The sequence below is a fragment of the Vulpes vulpes genome, chromosome 13 (genome assembly GCF_048418805.1).
Source record: "Vulpes vulpes isolate BD-2025 chromosome 13, VulVul3, whole genome shotgun sequence".
NCBI classification, from domain to species: domain Eukaryota; kingdom Metazoa; phylum Chordata; class Mammalia; order Carnivora; family Canidae; genus Vulpes; species Vulpes vulpes.
The window spans coordinates 139,216,891-139,238,634 of NC_132792.1; the positions used below are offsets into that span (position 1 = coordinate 139,216,891).

At 44.0% G+C, this 21,744-nt stretch overlaps 1 non-coding gene across 1 annotated transcript; it reads right to left on the bottom strand.

Moving 5' to 3' along the window:
• Window positions 1-1,005: 1,005 nt before the first annotated feature.
• On the bottom strand, window positions 1,006-1,108 carry LOC112921886 (U6 spliceosomal RNA). Its single transcript, XR_003235329.1, has one exon. It is a non-coding gene; the product is annotated as a U6 spliceosomal RNA (small nuclear RNA).
• Window positions 1,109-21,744: the final 20,636 nt, after the last annotated feature.

Genomic DNA, 21,744 nt, shown 5'->3' on the forward strand with positions numbered 1-21,744 from the left:
CGAGGGGTAACAAAAAGAGTGTTTCTCCTTTCCTATTTAGAATAAAGAGCTTTGGAATGCCAAAACCCACAAGGGGCACCTGTGTGGCTCAATGGTTGAGCATCTGCCTTTGGCTCAAGTCATAATCCTGGGGTCCTGGGATCAAGTCCTACATCAGGCTTCTCACAGGGAGCCTACTTTTCCCTCTGCCTATGTCTCTGCCTCTCTCTGTGTGTCACTCATGAATAAATAAAATCTTAAAAAAAAAAAAAACACCACCAAAAACCATGACAGGTCTGCTAACATAGATTCCCATTTCCGTGTATCATCATTATGGATTATTTACCTTGTTCTTCAGCATGAAATTGATTTTTAGTTGCAAGTAAAGGGCCACGCACCAACAGGTGCCTAAATGGTAAGGACTTGTTTTTATTAAACAAGAACTCCAGAGGTACAGTCTTGGGGAAGGTCTGACCAGGTCATCAAGGCTTCAAGCTCTTGCTCTCCTTCAAATATGACTTAATAGGCATATTGCTTTTCATCATCATGTGTATTGCTTCATGGACTTGATGTGGCTGCCTTAGTTCCAGGCATCACATCCACATTCCAGATGCAAAGGAGGAGAAGGGGATGACAGCATGCTTTTCTTCAAGTCTGTCCCTTTTATTAGAAAAGCAAACATTTCCTGGAAAACTCCCAGCTGACTTTCATTTTATATCTCGTTGGTCCCAGCTGGTAACATTTTACTCCTAGTTGCAAAGGTGGAGGAACGATGAGCAGTTTACAAAGAAAAGTCATATAGCCATGACTAGATGGAATTTATCAATCCTAACTCATTCCCTGAGTCAAGGTATATTGCTGCTACACACCACTAACCTCCATCACCGTCCAAATAAAATTAGTGTTCTGTTAGCAGTGATTGCTGATAGCTAAGGACAACCTTGGTAGCATTGTTTTTAGTTGTAGTGATGGTGGTTGTAGAACTGACCAGTACTTTTCTAAGATAAAAGTACTTTGAAAATGGTGAAATGACATACGGTTTTCACAAATTTGCATGTCATCCTTGTGCAGCAACCAGGCTAATCATCTCTGGATCATTCTAACTTTTGTAGATGTGCTGCAGAAGCAAGCATGAAATGATGTATGGTTTTGATCACTGAGAAAAAAAAATATGGAATCAGTGGAACTGATACTATCTAGTTCAACATACTTAAAAAATGATAGCATTATCATTTTTAATGCTATCATTGATAGCTTATTGAACTCACAAAGACCAGAGAGAAATCAAATCAAATAATATATATACAACCTTCCTTTCCAAAAGCAGGTAATTTCTGAACCCAATATATAAGGAATTATAAATACCATTTATATTGATGGTCCAACTTTCTCCAAGCAAGTAAATTCTGAGGATCGCGTCCTTCAAAGTCCCTTTTGAATCTGTATTTCTGCTGAATTCAGAGTAAAAAGTCCTTCTTGGGTTATTGCTTCTTCTACACAGCAAAGACTACAGAGGCCCAGGGCCTACTCCTATTTCTTCCCCTTCCCATTATTGTCTCTCAAGCTTACCCCTTAGTAATGTTAATTTTGGTATTAGGGGTCTTCTATTAGCACTCACAAGGTGAAAGGTAGGAAGTTAAGGTGTCCCACTATCCCAGATTCCCAGGACTGAGGCTTTCCTAGTAAACAGGACTTTCAGTGCTAAAACCAAAACCATCCTAGGCAAACTAAAATGGTTGGTCACCATAGGGATTATCACCAATGTGAGGGGGAGTGAGGGAGAGAGGGTTTAAGAAGAAGGAAGGAGAGGGAGGGAGGACCTGTGAAGTCAGGGCCATGAAGCTCAACTTGAAATTTGATGGCTTTTCTTTTCATCTTAATAACTAGGGTTCCTGCACGGTAACTTACCAGCAGTACTTGAACTCATCATTTCTTCAGGTTCTCTACTCTTCCAACCTGTACATAATTGCCCAGTTTTGACCTCCCACTTCTGTCTTACCAAACATATGTTTCCCAATTCCAGTTCCTGTTCACCAGATTCAATGGCACTGTAAATGAATGCTATAAAGCTCTCTCTGATCCAACACATAGTGATGATAGAGAACATATAAAAAAGAATTTTAAAAGTCAAAGCCACACTTGGGGTGCCTGGTTAAGTGTCCAATTTTTGGTTTTAGCTCAGGTCATGATTTCAGAGTTGTGAAATCAAGCCCCAAGTCAGATTCTGCACTCAGTGAGGAGTCTGCTTGAGACTCTCTCTCTCCCTTTCCCTTTGCCTCTCCCGCTCATATGCACATGCTCTCTCTCTAAAATAAATAAATAAAAATTTTTAAAAAGTCATAGCCACACTCAAAAATTATATATATAATCACCACAGTCCTAGAACAGAATCAAAATGGGTAGCAAAGAATAGGGGCTGATCTGAGGGCCTGCCAGGTTCTGGATCTGGAAATAGGTAGTAGGAGCCATGAGTTTGGCTTCTGCAGATAAAAGCACACCAGAAAGGAAAGGTGCTCTGTGGGAGGCACAGGAGCCAGAGTCGTGTTCAGAGCTCACAACCGGAAGCTGGGGCAGGGCTTCCCTGGCTTGTGAAAGGAAGCTGGAGGACGTGCTACATACCACTGCCTAAGGTGTAGCTTAGCTCAGGCTCAAACATAAACCCCACAAGAAGGAATATACAGAGAAAAACAGGCAAGGGTAAAAGATTCCTATGTATAATGATCCTGTAAACCCAACTTTAAAATCCACCAAGAGGGATCCCTGGGTGGCACAGTGGTTTGGCGGCTGCCTTTGGCCCAGGGCGATCCTGGAGACCTGGGATCAAATCCCACATCGGGCTCCCGGTGCATGGAGCCTGCTTCTCCCCCTGCCTATGTCTCTGCCTCTCTCTCTCTCTCTCTCTCTCTCTCTCTCTGTGTGTGTGACTATCATAAATCAATAATAAAAAAAATCCACCAAGAGATCAAACACCAGAAAGAGCCAATAAAGTCAATAATTGGTTTGAGTTTTTTTCCAGAAAGAAATGATTTAAAAATTGTGAAAAAGACTTAAAAATACTTTCATCTGGAATCCTTGAAGAGATCATTGAAGGCATCACATCCCGACAAAATATCTATGCCAATGATATTTGTTTATGCCATTAAGACAGACAAATGAAATAAACACAGGTGGACATAAAATTAGAAATTATGAAGTAAAGTATAACCATTGAAATGTTTTCAAAAACTCAAGAGGATAGTTTCTAAACTAAATGTAGTTGAAGAGAGAATTAATAAATTGGAATTGGGAGGAATTCACCCAGAAGGTAACAGCATCAGAGGAGCCATAGAAATGAGGCAGAGGATGGCAGGCGTTGTGGTTATGGGCTAAGGGCTCAGGAAGGAGCTTGTCAAAGGTGATGTTTGAACAGCTACCTGGCCAACTAAGGAAGCAACTGATATGAATGTAGATAAACATAAACCAAATTTATAGACACACAGTAGTATTAATACCTATTTTCCAAGTGGCTTAATAATTAAATAGCATGCATAAAAGCACCCAGCCCAGTGCCTGGCACATAATTTATAATAAGTGTTAAGAAGCTCTGCTTCCCTTCCTAAGAACCTGACTTAAAAGAATAGCATTTTGCTTTTTGCCTCCATGTGGAGGGGGCTTTGGCCACTTCTGCTCCAGCCTCGCATCATTCCCAGGGGACTCGAATTGGCTGATGATTTTTGGCTCTAATAATGGAGGATTCAGTTCTTTGTGACAAAGTGGCTGGAACATTGTCAGCTGTTCATATGCCTGTTTTCTCCGTCTGCTTCTCTCCCTTGAGAACAAACTCTATTTTGCTCTCTAGCACGAACTAAACAAGCTAGTCATGTCCAAAATGTAGAGATGACATTTTAATATATCCAGGCAGCCTGGCTAGCGGTTTCTCCGCAACTCTCAAAATTTCATCAACAGGGCTCTGAGCACTTTTCTCTGTTATGTCCTGTCTGGAGCCCCGAAAGCACTCCTGGCAGAGGTCACGAAGCTAGGGGAGACAAAGCCATCCTCATTCTGAGCACTGAGCCTTTTCAACTCACAGGCCCCTGATGGAAACATTCCCTAATGAAAAGAACAAAATAAGACTGGTTCACAGTGCACAGCAACAGAATGTTCCATCGGACAGAGAGCAGCCTCTTGGAACGTGGGAATCTGAGAGACTGGATTGCATTCAAAGAAAATGCCCCTAGAGTGATAAAGAGCAAGTCCTGGGGGCTCAGCAACATTCAAGATTGCATGCTTGGAAGAGGGGGTGGGGCTCCCCACCCAGCCTGGCGGTGGGGTGGGTATCCTGGAAACTGAAGGAAGCTGAGATGTGAGGCTGATGATCAAGGACGTTGGGAACAGCAGCTTCTTCCTCTCCTGAGCGAGATCCAGAAGCACAAAGGAGAAGCTGGAAGTGTGGTGCATGTTTGTTTTTCTAACCAGAAGAGAGAAAATGTGTCCCACCCTCTCTGAGCCCGTGGTCAGGAAAAGGTTGTTTTCAGAAGGAAAGGAGGAAGAGGAGGAGGAAATATCCCTTTTTGCTGGGCATTTGCTCCCAGGGGCAAGGGGGGCTGGAGGACGCTGGATGGTGGTCCTGGGAGCCCCTCAGCTTCTCAGGACTCCCCGACCTCACCAGCTAGTGTCTCCACTAGCAAGTCTGTTAAAAAAAAAAAAAAAAAAAAAAAAACACTCTTCCCCTTGTTTACTTGGAGGGGATTTTTCTTTTCTTTTTAAAAAAACTGCACATCTCACCAAGCCTGAATTATTGAAAAGAAAACAGTAAAGAACTGAGCATTGCAACTTTGGCGCAGTTGGAGGTAAATGTTCATCCTAGGAATGAAGAAAAATAAGAGGACTTGCAGGGATGAGTGGGAGGATTCTAAGGTCTCCCACATCCCACAGCGCAGGTATCCAGTGACTCTTCTGGAGGAGAATCAAAGAAAAAAAAAATCACTTAAATATACTTCACATTAAAAAACAAAAGAAAAAAAACCCAGATGCTTGGGGTGAGATTAGAGAGGAAATTATTGCACAACCAGCGGGATGAGTTTGATGTACCGTGGCTTTGGCGGTCTTCATGTACATATATCTGCTTTGTTTTCATTGTGCTTGTCCATTACACACACACACACACACACACACACACACACACACACCACACACACAGTTTGGAAAGCCTCTTGACTAAGATCTTGGTCCCTGTGGTAGGCAGGCAGGAGAGCCACCAGACCAAAAAAAGAAAAAGAAAAAACAAAAAACTTCAAATTGAGAGTGAGACACTGTTCGGTAATCAGTATTTATTAGGCAGCCTGCATTGCAGTAGACTCCTTGCCTTTTGACTAAATTAACGCAGGGCATCATCCCAGCAAGTGCACATGGACTTGATGCTTTTGCTGGGGGACAGTCATTTTGCTGGCACCCATAGAACCAGCCGCAGGATATATGTTTGAGTGACGAAATAAATTGTAAGTTCAAGGTTAAATCCTTTTTAAAATTAGTTCCTCATTCTAATTAGAAACACTGCATTGATCTATTTTCTTTTCTTATGCTTCAATACATGTGGTTGTTTTTTTAAAAATTCATCTACTTTTTAAAGTTAACTACCTTTCCTCATGGGATCCTCTACAAACCACAACCCCTTGTGACATCCACAACAGATGTGAGCCTAACTGCTCAGTATTTTCAGAGACTTGCAGGCCACATACTCTCACCACCAATCTCCCTGGGCCTCAGACTTAATTTTTAAAAAGGCCTTTGTTCCAGACCTAGGGCTCAAGCACTTATGTCCATGATTCCCAGGGAGTGAAAGACTTGGGAACTGGGAGCCCAGAAAGGACATTACATGCTCCATATTAGAGAGCAAAATAGCAATGAAACCAAACTAGAAACTAGAATTCACAGGTTCCAAGTGACTTTTTCAAGAAGCACGTTTTTTAAAGATTTTATTTATTTATTAGAGATAGAAAACATGCATGAGTGGGGCAGAGGGGTAGAGGGAGAGGAAGAGGCCGACTCTCTATAGAGCAAAGAGCCCTTCATGGGGCTCAGTCCTAGAACCCTGGTATCATGACCTGAGCCGAAGGCAGACGCTTAACAGACGGAGCCACCCAAGCACCCCTCAAGAAGCATGTTGTAAAACTAAATTAGTCTACATTGAACATCTGTGTGTGGGGATTTATTTATCTGTGTGTGCAATGCTCGTCAAGTGCAATCCTATAAGGTGCCCGTTAAAACACAACATGGAGCAGAAGGAAATAATCCAATTTATCTACTGAGTTTAACTAGGAATATTCATTTGAATAGCTAATAACTTGACGTTGGATGGAAAAATTACTCTGTCTCTTCTTGGATGAGACCCAAGGAGGATCATCACTTCTTTGTCTCCTGACGAAATCAATAGTGAGTTTAGCAGCTGCTCTGTTATTGTAATTCAGCTACTTTACTTCTATTTTAATCAGAGCAGATTACTTTTGACCAAACTAGCATCTCTGCATATATAATCTACACTGTATGACCTCTTTCAGTTAATGAGAACTGATTCCCTCTGTTCATGTGATGTTTGTGCAAAGCTAATTTATCTTGACCAATATTATGCTAATTATATAAGTGCAGTTGGCTCTTGCAGACAATTTCTATTATGAGAGCTCTTGAAGTGCAACACAGAAGAAAGAATACAATGGAGCAGACATGTAATTAGGGAGATTAGGAAAATCCTTTCCCAGGTATCAAAATGCATTTGAAGTGTAGGAATTTTGATCTTTTTATTATGATGTCTGTATCCTCTGGTGGGCCAACTTGATCCTTCAGTTTTGTGGAGTAAAATCTTCGATAGCCATAGGGGCTGGGAAAATAAGGTAGATGAGTAAAAGAGGCAGGGTTCAAGTGCGTGTGCTTGTGTCATGGGAGGGAGTACCTTGGAAGCCTAGACCTGGAGGGAGTGTCTGCTCCATCTGAAGGAGGCTGCCCAGGGACTCCTGGGTGCCTCAGTCAGTTGAGCATATGCCTCTGGCTCAGGTCATGATCCCAGGGTCCTAGAATGGAGTCCCATGTTGGGCTCCCTGCTCAGCAGGGAATCCACTCCCTCTCCCTCTGCCCCTCCTCCCCCACCGCTCACCCTCACTTGTGCATGCTCTCTCTCAAATAAATAAAATCTTTAGGAAAAAAAAAATAAAGGAGGCTGCCTGCCTCACTGCCATAATATCATAAGGGAATGAAGTATGCCAATGGATTGGAGTGAAGAATCCTGATTTTTAAGTGGATCCAATTTTCTTTTCTTTTTAAATTTTTAAATGCTGGGTTGGATCAAATAAAGTTTATCTGAGGGCAGGATCTACTGGGCTGCCTTTTTGTGACCCCGGCTCCATTCCATACCAAGGTCATTTCAGTAACCAGAGGCTTAGAAATAGTCTACAAATTAGCTGGAGCATCCACCAGGTGGCAGGAAGAGGTAGCTGATCACTTGCTTGCCAACCTTTCCAAAGTCAAAGATTGCTGTGGATCTGTCTGGAGTCTTTAAGAACAGCTGTCCTCTTGACCCCACCAACAACTGCTCCCCAAATCCTGAAGCAGCCAAACACTTGAGGAGACCTCCCTCTCTTCCTATCATTATCAGACACAGATATGCCAGGAAACTTGGAAAACAGATAACCCACCATACCACAACCCACCACCACCCCTGCCCAACACCCATCCTCACCTCCAGGGCCACTGGGGAGCCAGTTCCTGGAGCATGAAAGGCTAACAGCCTTGACTCTGCTTCCTCCTTCCACTGGTGTGAGGGCACTTGATATGAGGTGGAAAGGCGCTGAAAATGAAAAACATCCATGCCACAGGGTTGCTTCCAGGTGTAACTAGAAGCAAACACACTGCCTGGGCACATAGCTGTTTTAGAAGCAAGGCCTAGTATCAGGTGCCATTAAGGTCTACTTGATGCTGCTACCTGTGTCTGAGGCCTGCGTTCCTGATCCACTGCTTGGCTTTGTCTATTTTGTGCCAGGATCTGACCTGCCCCTCAGTCTGGTTTTGACCCTGACACCAGGGCTCCTATCTGCAGTGCACCACCCAGCACACGACACCAGCCTGCCTCCTACCCAACAAAGACTCCCTGTTGGTCTCCTCCTCTGCTTGGCCCAGACTCGCCCAGCCCAGCCCCAGCCTCTGCCCCTGGCTTCACCCAGCCTCACCCCAGCCCATCCTCTCTGTGCTCTGTCCAGGCACTGAAGGCCACTCTGCTGGGACTGTCCTGCCCTGCCCCACCCCCCAGAGCTGCCTCATTTCCTCTTCTCAGAAGGCCTAGGGTGAAAGGCAGCACAGAACATGAATCTGTGACTTGAGGAGAATGCCATGGAGAGAGACTGGTGCTCATTTCCACCGAGAATTAGCAGGACAAGACAGCTCTGAATTGTGGCAGGAGAGAGAAAGGCTATAAAATACTAGAATTTATTATCTGGGGAGATTTGGCATTTTCAAGTTTTCTGGGTGGACAAGAAAGCCCAGTGTCTGAAATGGGGATTGGCTGCAAGTGGGGAGCCCTGCTGGGGGCCATGGAAGAAACAGATTGGCTTTAAGACCAGCTCTCCAGACTGCTCTGTCCTCTTCCTGGCCAGCTGGACATGGAGATATCCTTTTAGGGAAAAGTCTGGGCTCATTTAAAGGGGGTTTAAACAAGGCCATGTCAGGCAAGTTTCCAGAATGCCAAATTGCAGAAGGGCATCGTGAATGGGGGAGAGCTCAGTCTGGAAATTCCGGGGCCTGACTTGCAGTCTGGTCCAAGGCTATGGGAGCTGAGGCAAAGTACTAGATCTCTCTAGGTCTCCAACAACTCACTAAGAATTCAGAGGTTGGACTGGAGGGACTGTTCGTTACCTAAGTTGACGTAACAACCCTTCGAAGCTTAAAACGACAAATGTCTATTATCTCACAGATTCTGTGAGTCAGTGATCCAGTCTCTCTGAGGCTTCAGTCCTCTCAGGGTTTGACATGGAGAGATCTGCTTTCTAGCTCGCTCAAGTAGTTGTCAGCAGGATCCAGCCCTCTGAATCCTAGAATTAGAGTCTTGGTTGGAGTAAGAGCCCCAGTTCCCCAATAGATGTTGGCTAGAGGCCTCCCTCAGTTTCTTGCTACATGATTCTCTCCACAGGGCAGCTCACAACATGGTGGCTGGCTTTCTTCAGCATAACTGTGAGAGAGGGAGCTAGCAAGATGGGAGTCAGAGTCTTCGTGACATCCCGTCACTCTGCTGTATTCTGTTCCTTAGAACTGACTCACTGAATTCAGCCCACACCCAAGGGAAGGGAGTACATGGGCGAGAATACCAGAAGGCAGGGATCACTGGGAGGTCTTCTAGAGGCTGCCTACCACAGATTCTCTTCAAGGCCTCTCAGATTCCGTGACTCCTCCTTTCTCTCTCCCAGAAGGAAGCTATGTACACATTCTGTTTACAACCCCAAACTCCAAGCCTCTAAGCCAAGTGTTTGAATGGCTCTGATTTATTCTTTACCCAGAGTTAAACAACATGAAAAATGTAGTCAAATGGGAAAATCATCTTATCCCAAAGAGTTAGACTGTGAAAAGAAGACATTGCATTCTCTATTTCTGTGCCATCGACCATCAGAGTCTGCTGGGTGACCAAATATCTTTTTAGAGTAGACAGGGAAAAGATTGTTTAGATCCCTTCAGATCAAAGGCACTGATGTTTACCTATCCAAATGTAGGTTGATTGGAGGTAAATTCCTGCACTGTGAGAGGAGTGTTACAATTCAAAGGTCAATCACCAGTCACACTTTCTTTACAAAACAAAGTCATGGATTATCCCCAGTGCCTCTGGGAGGTACTAGTATTTCCTATGGAAGGATGTGACTTTCTAAAGCCATGTCAGACCATGGCTGAGGCTCAAATGTGGAGAAGGACGGAGGCTTCCAAATCCTGAGACTGTTGGGTTGATTTGAATTGAAGGAGATAAAGCTCCCTTTGCAGAAAATAGACACTAATGTTTCTGGTTTTGCCCATCACACAAGACACTTGTAGAGCAGTCATGGGTTCTTTTTTGAACTCTGTTTTAATCAATCAGAAATCCATATTTCCTTTACTAATAGCCCTCTTTGAAATTGTGGTCATCATAACCCTTTATTTTTTAATGACTCCAAGGGCTCTTCTCTTTGGAAAGCCACTCAATCAATGTGCATATACATATTAACCAATTTGCTGCCTGCAGCAAAACAGCCTCCATAGTCTCATACTTCTCTAACAGGCTGAGATCCATGTTCCTACTTATAATTTCCAATTCTGAGGATTCCTGAGCAATACATTCGGAATTTGCCAGATTTTCTTAGCCGATCGCCTTCTGTTTTCTTTTCATCATATTTAAGAATCTAAGACTTCCAAAGACACAAAGTTGTGTACTTTGATACACAACTCTCAAAGCTTCTTATGTGTAGCTCCTCATGTGTTCTCTCAAACTTTATAAAAATAGAGATTTAGCTGGGAGGTAGCACAACACAAAAGCACAACACAAAGGAAAATACAGTTGACCCTTGAACAACTCAGAGGTTAGGAGAGCCAACCCCCACCCCTGCCACTGTCAAAATGCCATGAATAAATGTGACTTTCCTAAAACTTCACTAATAGCCTACCATTGACCAAAAGCCTTATCAATAGCATAGACAGTCAATTAATACATATATTTTTTATGTATTATATACTATATTCTTACAATTAAGTAAGCCAGAGACAAGAAAATGTTAAGAAAACTATAAGAGAAAACACACCTATAGTACAATATTGTAAGAAATCTTCATATAAGCAGACCTGCACAGTTCAAACCCTTGTAGTTCAAGGGTCAACCACGCATGGACCTTGACATCAGACAAGCTGAGTTAGAACCCCAGGTCCACCACTCCCTAGCACTCGAACTTCTGGCAGGGTTATTTCACCTTACAGTGACTCTCGGAGCTCTCATCAGTAAAATGAGATCACAGACACCTATCTCACAGAACTGTTTCAAGGATTAAACTACCTAGATATATTTGTGAAATGTGTTTAGCACATCGCATGGAACCAGTTACTCAAAAAATGCTGGCTTCCTTTTCCACTATGGGAGAAATAAAGAGAGGTCTGAGCGTGCCTCCCAATGTTTAACCAAATAGGAACAAGAAGGGGTGGACTTCCTTGCATTGCAGTCAATTCAGACCCTCCTTTTAGGGAGTTATCTCCAAAATATCCCCAACCACCACTTTAAGAGGCTTTGTGAACTGAGCCTGAAATGCCACAGAAGAGACATACAACCTGTGCCATTCCTGTGCCCTCACATGAGGTCAAAATTGCTCTCAGTTTGTCAAGGTATGAAGAGCATTATGGGTGATATATGCAGAGACACTGATACATCCCCTTTCTGAACTTACATTGGTTTTGTGTTTTAGCCTCTGCATCGAAGGGGATGAAAAGCAAGCACCTATAAAAGTGCTCAGTGGGTGCTCTGTAGGGATCCCCAGTAAAGAACTCCTGTAGGTGATTCACAGAGTCAGCTGCATATTTGAACATTTCTCTCCTTTACCTAGCCAGGAGCCTGAGATTTGCTCCAGCTATCCAGAAGCAGCTTTGAAGTATGCATAGCCACTGGGCATGCCCTATACCCTGAAGTCAGCTGTGAGGGAAGAGGACTGAACCAAGTCACAGGGAAGCAGCCAAGAATCCAAGGCAGGAGCTAGAGGAGGAGAAGCTCAGAAGAAAAGGGAGAGACCTGGCTCCAGGGCCTGGGGCTTGTGTTTGGGGATACCCTGGCCATTTCAATAGATGTGAGGGAGACACCAGAGTGGACTGGCCCAGTGGTTTCTCTTGGCCATGAGAGGAAGCTTATAAAAGCTTTTCCCAGCTATAAAAAATGAAAGTAAGTGAACGGTCTGAAGCTTGGCTATTGAACAAAATTAGGAAAAGCCAAGATCAAAGGTATAAAGGAAAAGGAAGGATTGGGTGGTCTCATCGATCCCAGCTGCCTCCAACATTCTTTTTTTTCTTTTTTAAATTTATTTATTTCATGAGAGACACCTAGAGAGAGGCAGAGACATAGGTAGAGGGAGAAGCAGGCTCCCTGCAGGGAGCCTGATGCAGGACTCAATCCCAGGACCCCGGGATCACAACCTGAGCTGCAGGCAGATGCTCAGCCACTGAGCCTCCCAGGTGTCCCTGCCTCCAACATTCTTGCTCCCAGAAGTCACCTCCTCCTGCAGTTCTCATCCTGGCCAGGACTGTCAGCAACTCTCTCGTGGGGGAACCTGCTGCTCCCTTGCTCTCCTAGCTACGGAAGCACACCTTACTTTAGCCAGGGACTCACTAGGAAACACAACTGGGATTACAAAAGAGAATATCCTAAGCAAGGGAAGTGTTTCAGAGCACAGGTACAGCTTGCCCTAGAATAACCCACATCTGGGCATACCCTAGCTCAACTGACACAGCCTCCCGGGAAGCTTCTTTTCCCCAAGTCTACACTTATCCAAGAGACCCAGCCCAAAAGTTGTCCTTAGGTGTTGGCTCCAGTCACATCCCACCTGCCTTTCTCCTCTCATACCCCCACCTCCCTGTCACTGCCACCCCTGCATCCCCAACCAACAGCCAGCAGTTACAGAGACAGCTGGGGGGAGGGGGGGTGGCACCTTTCTGAACAGAAAATGGGGATTCCTTGTGCTAATGAAGGACATTAAGACAAGTCCTTGTCCAGAGGACAAGTTGAGATTACTCTTTTAAATCTTGCTACTACATATTTTTTGGGATTATCTGGGATTATGGGAGTATTTGTAGAAAAAGCATCCTGAGACAAATGCCACAGAAGCGATACTCCTGGATTTATAATACCCCGGCAGCTTGTCACTGATTAATTTTTTAGTTCAGCGGTGAGTCCTATACCTATACCGTGCCACTTACAATTTTCTGCCCTTCCTCTGGGTATGTAAAATCAACAGACCAAAGCTCAAGTTGGGGAGGGTCCAGGATGGTAGAACCACAATGAAATATTTTGTCAGTAGCCTCCCTGGCCATTTATCTGTTCTGAGGTTTGGCTTTTATATAGAAATATTATACAAATATGTATTTTTTCTTTTTTAAATAAAGAAATGCACTGAAAAGTTTCCTCTCCACTACTCCCACCCACCTCCTGGCCCCCTCCCCAGATGCCTCCTGCTGGCAGCAGAGCCCTAACTCGAGGCCAGGCTGCACCACTAGAGTCAAAACCACAACCAGGGAGCATTTCCATAGTACTCTTCTGTGCAAAACACAAAGCCCCACAGCACGTTTTCAGTTTCGGACCTAATTCTGACCCTTCCAGTGCAAACTGTTTCTTCACCTGTCTTTAAGGGTGTCACCTCTACAGTGCATTTTCTTGAAAAGTCACCCTTTCACAAGGCTCCTTCCTGGGACCCCCTCCTCCTGTTCTTTCCCTTTTTCCTGGCAAGGGGAGCCGCTCGCTGCCCGCTTGCCGCACCCTGGCGTGGCACCCTGGCGTGGCACCCTGGCATGGCACGCGGTTCCTGGGGGAATTCTTCAAAGAAGTAGAGTCTTCGATCCCTGACCTCCTCGCCCAAACAGAGCCCGGGGTAGGAAGGCCTAGTTGTCCCCGAGGGAGCCTGGGTCTGGCCACCGACCGAGCGCAGCTGCTCTGCTAATTTTAGAGCCCTGAGAAGCCACCTGACTTCAAGGCGCTTGGGAGACACACGTGGCACCTTATCTCCGAGGCGATCAGGGTGGGGCCCCGCTCCTCCTTTCAACACCCATAACACCTTTGCAAGCTGGGAAAGTGACCTTGTTTTTTTGGAGGCTCCTCTCAATATATGCTAAAAATAAAAAACACCTCCCGATCCGGTGGCCCAGTGCAAATTTGGCCCCGGTCTGGCCCGCAGCAGTCGGCGCGTCTGTCCGGCTGCCTGGGCTCGCCCTGCACCGCCCTGCACCGCCTCGCAAGCCAGAGGCCCACGGCACCGGCTCACCCGGCTCACCTGCTCCCCCCTCGCCCCCCCCCCACCTGCTCGGCCCAGCCTGTCCTCCCTCTGCCGGAGGCATCTCCTAGCACCCAGGGGGCACCCTCAGGTCACTGCAGCTTAAACTTCCACGGACCGTTTTGTCTCCTAAACAGGAGTCCCTGAGGTCCTCCTTCCCTCCATCCTGCGACTGTTGTGGTGCTGGGGGGGGGGGGGGGGGGGGCTCGGCCCTCACCTGCCCACGGCTGCAGTGGGTGGTGGGCTCCCGCCTCCTCCCCACATGCTGCTCAGGCCAGCTCCCAAGACGGAGTTTTTTCTAAAACCAGGCGCATCGCCCACTTCAAGTCCTTGGAGCCTTTCCTGGCGGGTTCCCTGTGCTTTGTGCCCACGACCATCACCTGGGCAGCTTTCTAAAAATGCTCGGTGCCCAGCTTCCACACCCCCTCAGCCCCAAGTGTTTTGTTCCTCAATCTTTACAAATCTCAGTATATACGGTCGGAATAGACTAAATATCAAAAATTTTTAAAGATTTTATTTGTTCATGAGAGTCACAGAGACAGAGGCAGAGACATAGGCAGAGGGAGAAGCAGGCTCCCTATGGGGAGCCTGCTGTGGGACTCATCCCAGGACCCTGGGATCATGACCTGAGCCAAAGGCAGAGGCTCAACCACTGAGCCACCCAGGCGCCCCTAGAAGGTAATGCGTACCTATGTACAGATACTTCATGGAGCCCAAAGCTGCTGAAAGCACATCTGGGCCCCTGGAGTCCTGAAACCCTGAAAACCCTCAATTAGAAAGCTGCCCGGGACCAAGACATTTCTTCTCAGTCACTCATTTTGGGAATTTATGGCCTCTGGTCTCTCTTCATTACTTTTGGATCTTCTTGGCAGACGATGTCCACCACCTCTGTTTGCCCAGAGGAATCCAAATTGGCTGCTCCACAAAGGCAGGCTCGAATCCTGAAGGTGCATGTTCTCACTTGCAGCCACACTGACTGGCATCCTAAATATTAATTCCAAAGTCCCAGAAAGGAGAATCTTCTTCCAGGGATTCACCCTATTCCAGTCACCTATAGCTAAACATGGCTGCTGCATTAAGAAAGCAGGTCTTGGAGAAACAGAGATAAAATCCTAGGATAGGCAGATACCCCAAAAGGGGGTACTTGTGCTCCAAGAGTCAAAGGATTCTTACACCGTGTGATAAATGAACATAGATCAGTAATACCAAGTGCCACGTGAGCCCAGGAGGAAGCCATTATTTCTATCTTGGCTGTCAGGGATGTCTTCAAGAAGTTGACAGTGGACCTAGACCTTAAGGGATGCATAAGATTTTGGCAGGCACAAGGGAAATAAAGAATATTCTAGGTGAACAAGATTAATAGGCTACCTAGAGAGGGTATTTCCTTGTGAAAGTGCATGGAAGGAACTGGAGCCATGTCAAAATGGCGGGATCAGCAGATGAGGCTAGAAACATGGGTTCGGTCCAGACTGAGTCTTCATATCCCAGAGACTGAGTCTGGTCTTCATTGCTGCTGCGTGGGCTTCTTCCAGAGGACCTTGGTCACTCAGGTAAGGATAGAATTATGTGAGCAGACTTAGGGAGGGGCACGGAGGGTCTATGTTAGGGCAATGGGGAGATTCTCACCAGAATTTGCAGTTCAAAAAGCACTTTGCCTGTGATACCTCATCTAATCCTCATAATATCACCACCATCTAGGTAGGGCTGGCTTTTATTTTACCCATATTACAAAGGGTGAAAATGTGGTTCAATTCAGTTAAGTGACTTGCCCAGGATCACACAACTAACCAGCAGAGGCATGTCTTGAACTTAGGGCTTCCGATTCTAAAGCCTATTCTCAGTCCACTGCACCAAGCTACACAGCCATGCAAAGGCCAAACAAGAACTGCCTTGAATTATGAGATAGAGGAAGAGGATGGATTCTTCAAGAAAAACATCTTCATGATTGATTAATGACATAGAAAATTACTCAGGATAGGATACTGAGCAGTAGAGAGACGATTGATGAAACCACTATGAGCATTGTGGCGTTAATCTTTCTTAAAGTATGTATGCATTGAAAAAATGCCAAAAGGGAAAACATCAGATTGTTCTGGGTGTTTCTTATTTTTGGCTGGGAAATTCTTATTTTTACCATGATATCCTTCTATGTCTTCCAAAACTTCTACAATGAAATTGCATTAAAGTGAGAACAATACTTTTTCATAATAATAGATGTATTTTCTCATAGTAAAATAGTCAAATAGTATTCTTGCAGAATTTTTCTATCTATACAGAAGCTAATGCCATTAAAAACATACATACACAAGTAAGGGCATACTGTACCTAGTGTTCTCCACCTTGTTTTTTCATTTAATATGTCTTGTGTGTTTTCATACCTGGATCTGAAGATCTACCTCATTCTTTAGCAGTTGCATGGAATTCCATTAAATGAATGTATCATAAGTTTTGTAATCAATCCATTTTTGTAGACATACTTAAGATTTCCAAAATTTTTTATAAGTGCATTATGTTTATATTCTTCTACGTTGCCCATCCATCTTATTGTAGATGATAATAAGTACCTCATAGTTGGAATTACTGGGTAAGTGACCATGTGCTTTTACACATTGTCATATTGCCCTCACTTTCACTGACTGTGGGTTAAAACCTTTTTCAGTTTGTGCCAGCTTGATATGTGTTTGCTTGTTTGTTTGTTTAAAAAAAGGAATTCTTTTACAAAATACTTAGAAAGAAAAAGTTTCCACCGTTGAACAATATACTCTGTCCAGTCCAAAATACATCAGGTAGGGGCACCTGGGTGGCTCAGTCAGTAAAGTGTCTGCCTTCAGCTCAGGTCATAATCTCAGGATCCTGGGGTTGAGCCCCGAATTGGTCTCCCTGTTCAGTGGGGACTTGGCTTCTCCCTCTCCTTCTGCCCCTCCCCTCCCCTCCTGTTTGTTCTCTCTTGCACTTTCTGTCTCTCTCTCAAATAAATAAAATCTTTTTTAAAAAAATTCATCAGGTAATCACACAGTTCTTTTAACCAAAATTGTGTAACTCAGAATTGTAGTATTTCTCCCAGTATCCACTTACCCAAAATCTGCTGTTTATTATTCATTCTCAGTGTATATAAAGTAATGAAGGCCCAACGCTATTTAGAGTAGTCATCGTATGACATCAATTGCTAGTTCATAGTATAAGGCAGTAACTAAAATTTTTGTTCCTGTAATTGAATGACAGAAAAGAATGCACCATGGTTGTTGCAAAGCTCCATTGAAAACAAGGAAGACTTTCAAAGAGGGGCATTCTCAAGGTCCAGTAGAGGCCTGACCACAATCTACAGGACAAGGACAATCAAGTGTGTGAGCACGTGGGGAGGGCCAAGCGGTAGTCTGGATGATTCTCTGAGTACCTTTCAAAGGACTGCTGGTGGCGGGTCTCCTGAGGATAAACACTCCCAAATAGATCATTCTTCTGTCTAGCCTTTCTGAGCTACTGGGTTTGTTGGTTGGTTTCCTGGCTTGCTTCTTTACTCTTTAAACTTTGAATTGTGAGCTGAATCCAGATATTACTGCATTGTCTCCATCTCCATTCAAGGGATAAGTTTTAATAGGAAAAATTTGTAAAATGACTTCATCATTTCAATAGATACCAAGAAATAATTCAAATGAAATCAACATTGGTTCCTTTTGAAAACTCTAAATATTTTCACTAGAAGGGCTTCTGTATTAAAGTTTCTTCCTTTAAGAAACCAAAACTACAAGCCAGTATTATACAAAATGAGAATCCCTTCAAAGCAGAAACAAAGCCAATGAATGTGCCCTCTGCCATCATAATACTCAGCATGGTATTACAGTGCTGACAACAACATTCTGAGAAGGGCAAGAAACAGAGGCATCTAGACAGGAAAGGACTAATCAAAGTATCTTTGGGAGATATTATTATACACTTATGAAATTCAAGAGGTAAATGGAGAGCTAGGGAGTCTAAGACAAATTCACAAAATTTGGTGCTATTCTTTATACTAGTGGTACACGTAGAAAAAGTGATTCCATCCTATTACAGTGACAAAAAACATAAATTCTTGAGGATTGACTCAACTTGGAATTAAAAAAATTTTATCTTATTGAAAGAAATGGAAAACACCATAGTAGGACAAATAAAGGGAGAGGGGAAAAATGGCAAAATCTACCTTGCTTCTGGCTAAGAAGAAAATGCGGTAAATAGATTTTATTTTTTCAAGATAATATATTTTAAATTAGTATGTGAACTTAATGCAATTTTAAGTTCCCCTAAAATAATTTATACAACTTGCCAAATAACATGAAATTAATTCAAAACAAGGAGCAGTCAGAAAAACAAAATCTTTGTTTTTAATTTATTGATGAAATCATGTTAGAGTTTGAAGCATACAACAACAAAATCTTTATGAAAATTATATAATATTACCATCAAAACAGGAAGGGGGGAAGTCACTAATTGTAAAAAATGGAAATTTCAGAAATAGATTCAACAGCTTGAGGAACAAAATATTTTAGGGGAGGAAAGAGAACACAAGCAGTAGCATAATAAAAAAAAGAAACATTATTTAAGCAAAACTATAGGAAAATGGGGGAATAATTATATATGCATATATATTTATGCTGGGAATGAATTATTGAGAAGGTATCTGGTGTCTTGCCTTTTTTTGTGATTTGTTTTTGTGGAGGCCTTTTTTTTGGCCACCTGCTATGGGCTCATCAGCAAAAGCTGAGCAGAATTTTCCCCTTAACCCCCTCAGAAAAGGCAGCCAGGCTTTGTGTTCCTGTGTTCCTGGTTCCCAAGGGACACAGTTAGTGTTTTGGGACAAGCCTTTGTTTGGGAGGACTGGCTTCCGGGCAGAAGGAGCCTGGAGGTGGAGCGAGGGTGGGATTGGGGGCCATAAGGTGTCTAGAATTGGAAAGAGGCTTGATGCCAGGCAGAGAGTGGTTGGTTCTCCAGTTTGAGGGTTCTCGGAGGAGAGGGTCCTCCCCAGCACCCAGGAGGTGGCGAGACCTTGAATGGGAGATGGCTGCTTAGATGTTGTCAGGGCCCTACATCAAGCTGCAGGCCATCTGGCCTGGTGAGGAGGGGGTAGCCGCAGGGCCTACTAGCTTTCAGGAGGTCCATGTGAGTTTGGCCAAGGAGCATCTACAGCGACCAAATGGGTTACTGACAGAGGCCTCTCTCCCCATCCTCGTAGACCGAGTGAACCCTGAGGGCCTGCAACAACCCCGGGAGAGTCCACGGATGGCAAGGACTTCCACCCAGTGAGGAGTCCCTACTACTGGGTTCAGGGAGTCAATATTGAGCTAGAAAAGTAAAGTGATATTTCTAGTACCTAGAGCACAGTGGAAGAGTTCATACCTATTCCATGCATCATACGTTTTGACAAACCCAGGTGGTTCAAAGGATTATTAAACAACTATTTTGAAAACTAGAAAATGGGCTAGTATATTTAGTGGTGGAGGCCAGATAGATTTCTGGGTACCAAAATAAATCAAAATTAAAATAAAAAAACACAAAAGATTAGACAAAATGGTCCCTCCAAAATATACAACCTGGCCCAGCGCATAGAGAAATACAATCACGTATGGTACCCAGGTTGCCCCCAAAATGGCTCGGACGCATTCTAACTCAGGACCAGCCATAATGAATCCACTAGGAACTTTTAGCAAAATGTCTTAATTACAGTGGTGTAAGCCCAGCAGCATAATCTGCATTTTTCACTGAATGTGATGCAGAGCCCAAGTTCACCAAGGACTTACTCAGCTTCTGTAGGGTCTTTCTAGGGACTGCTTTCTGAAGCAATGCTGAGAAGGGCTCAGGCCTTGCTCACCCCAGTGAACCAGCCATTTGTGCTCTCTCACAGCACAAGTGGCTGCCCCTGAAGTAGAGCTGAGCCTAAAGGCATAAAACAAAGCCAACCTAGCAGTTCCTTGTGAGGCCCAACCCACAACCCTGGTCTCCTTAGCAGGAGGTAGAAATCCAATAGCCGGCAAGGGGAGCAAGGCTAAATGTGAACCATTTGACCCTACAATGCAGCCAGGGAAATTTTGAGGTGAAAAGGGGGGAGGGTGCTAGGGTTACATGGTGTGTTAGGATTCTCCAGAGAAATAGAACCAGTAAGAGGTACACATATAGGAGATATATATATATATAACATATATATATATAATATATATTTTATATGGGATGCCTGGGTGGCTCAGCGGTTAAGTGTCTGCCTTCAGCTCAGGGTGTGATCCCGGGTCTGGGGATCAAGTCCTGCATCGGACCCGGCGAGGAGCCCACTTCTCCCTCTGCCTGTGTCTCTTCTTCTCTCTGTGTGTCTCTCATGAATAAATAAATAAAGTCTTAAAAAAAAGAGACATGTATTTCATATATATAAAATATATTTCATATATAAATAAAATATTTTATAGGAGATATATAAAATAATATTTCATATGTGATATACATTTCATCTATGTTATTATATTATATATAATATACATATGTGTATGTATACATTCCCCCCTTCTATATATATGGCACAGTGGGGAAGAATTGGCTCACATGAATAAGGAAGGTGAGAAATCCCACTGTCATCTGTAAGCTGGAAATCAAGCAAAACCAGTGTCATTTTAGTCTAAACCCCAAGGTCCAAGAACCAGGAGAGCAGATGATGTAAGTCCCAGTCCCAGTACAGCAGAAGACCAGTGTTCCAGCAGACAATGTCAGAGAGCAAATATTCCCTTCTTCCACTTCTTTGGTTCTATTCAGTTCTTCAACAGACTGGCTGATGCCCACCCACATTAGGGAGGGCGATCTGCTTTCCTCAGTCTAATCCAAATGCCTATCTCTTCCAGAAACACGCACGGACATACCCAGAGATAATGTTTAAGTAGACCTCTGGGCATCCTGTGACCCAGACAACCTGACACATAAAATTAACCATCACACAGGTGTGTAGGGGTTCAGCAGGATTACTCACCTAACACTGGTTGTAAAACTGATTGCCAACGTGTGTCTCATTAGCGGGCTCGAATTGGCTGATCATTTCGACTGAACCAAATGGCGGTTCCTGATAGAATTTTTTTAGTTTCTCAGATTTCATTCCACTAAAATTTCAGAATGAAATTGGGAATCACAGGTTGTTGACAAAGGAAACTAGGTATGAATGAATTCCTGAGTCCTTGACTCAGGTTTGAGTCACATGGATTTTCATTCAACATCATTATCATTAAAAGTAAATGAGTATAGCTAGCGTTCACCTAATGGAATGTCGGAGCACATGATTCACTATTGTGAAAATTCAGTGATCCTGACCAACTGAGTCAACCAAGTCAAATTTAAATACGTAATAAAAGTAAATATTATACTTGTAGTGAACCCATTTAACATTATGATTAGACCGTTAATGACTATAAGTATGGTAATTGACATTTTCCAAGTTCTTGTAGTTTTGTTTTCTCTTTCCACAAAGGATGGTTCTTCCTGTGGCTGCCAGACTCTGACTCTTTTCTTTCCTTTTAGACAGCAGCCCAAGACAGAGTTCCGAGTTCCACATTTAATCAATCAGGATGTTGTTACCATTCAGGCTAATGGCAAGAGCACCCAACTCTGTGCTCCAAGACCGGAGTTAGAGTCCTCGCACCCCATTTATGAGTATGTAACCTCGTGTAACTTACCTGAAGGTACAGAGCTGAGGCCTCTCCTCCATAAGACGGAAATAATCACACCTGCTCTCACAATCTTCCCGGAGGCATGTGGTGAGGTGCAACTGAGA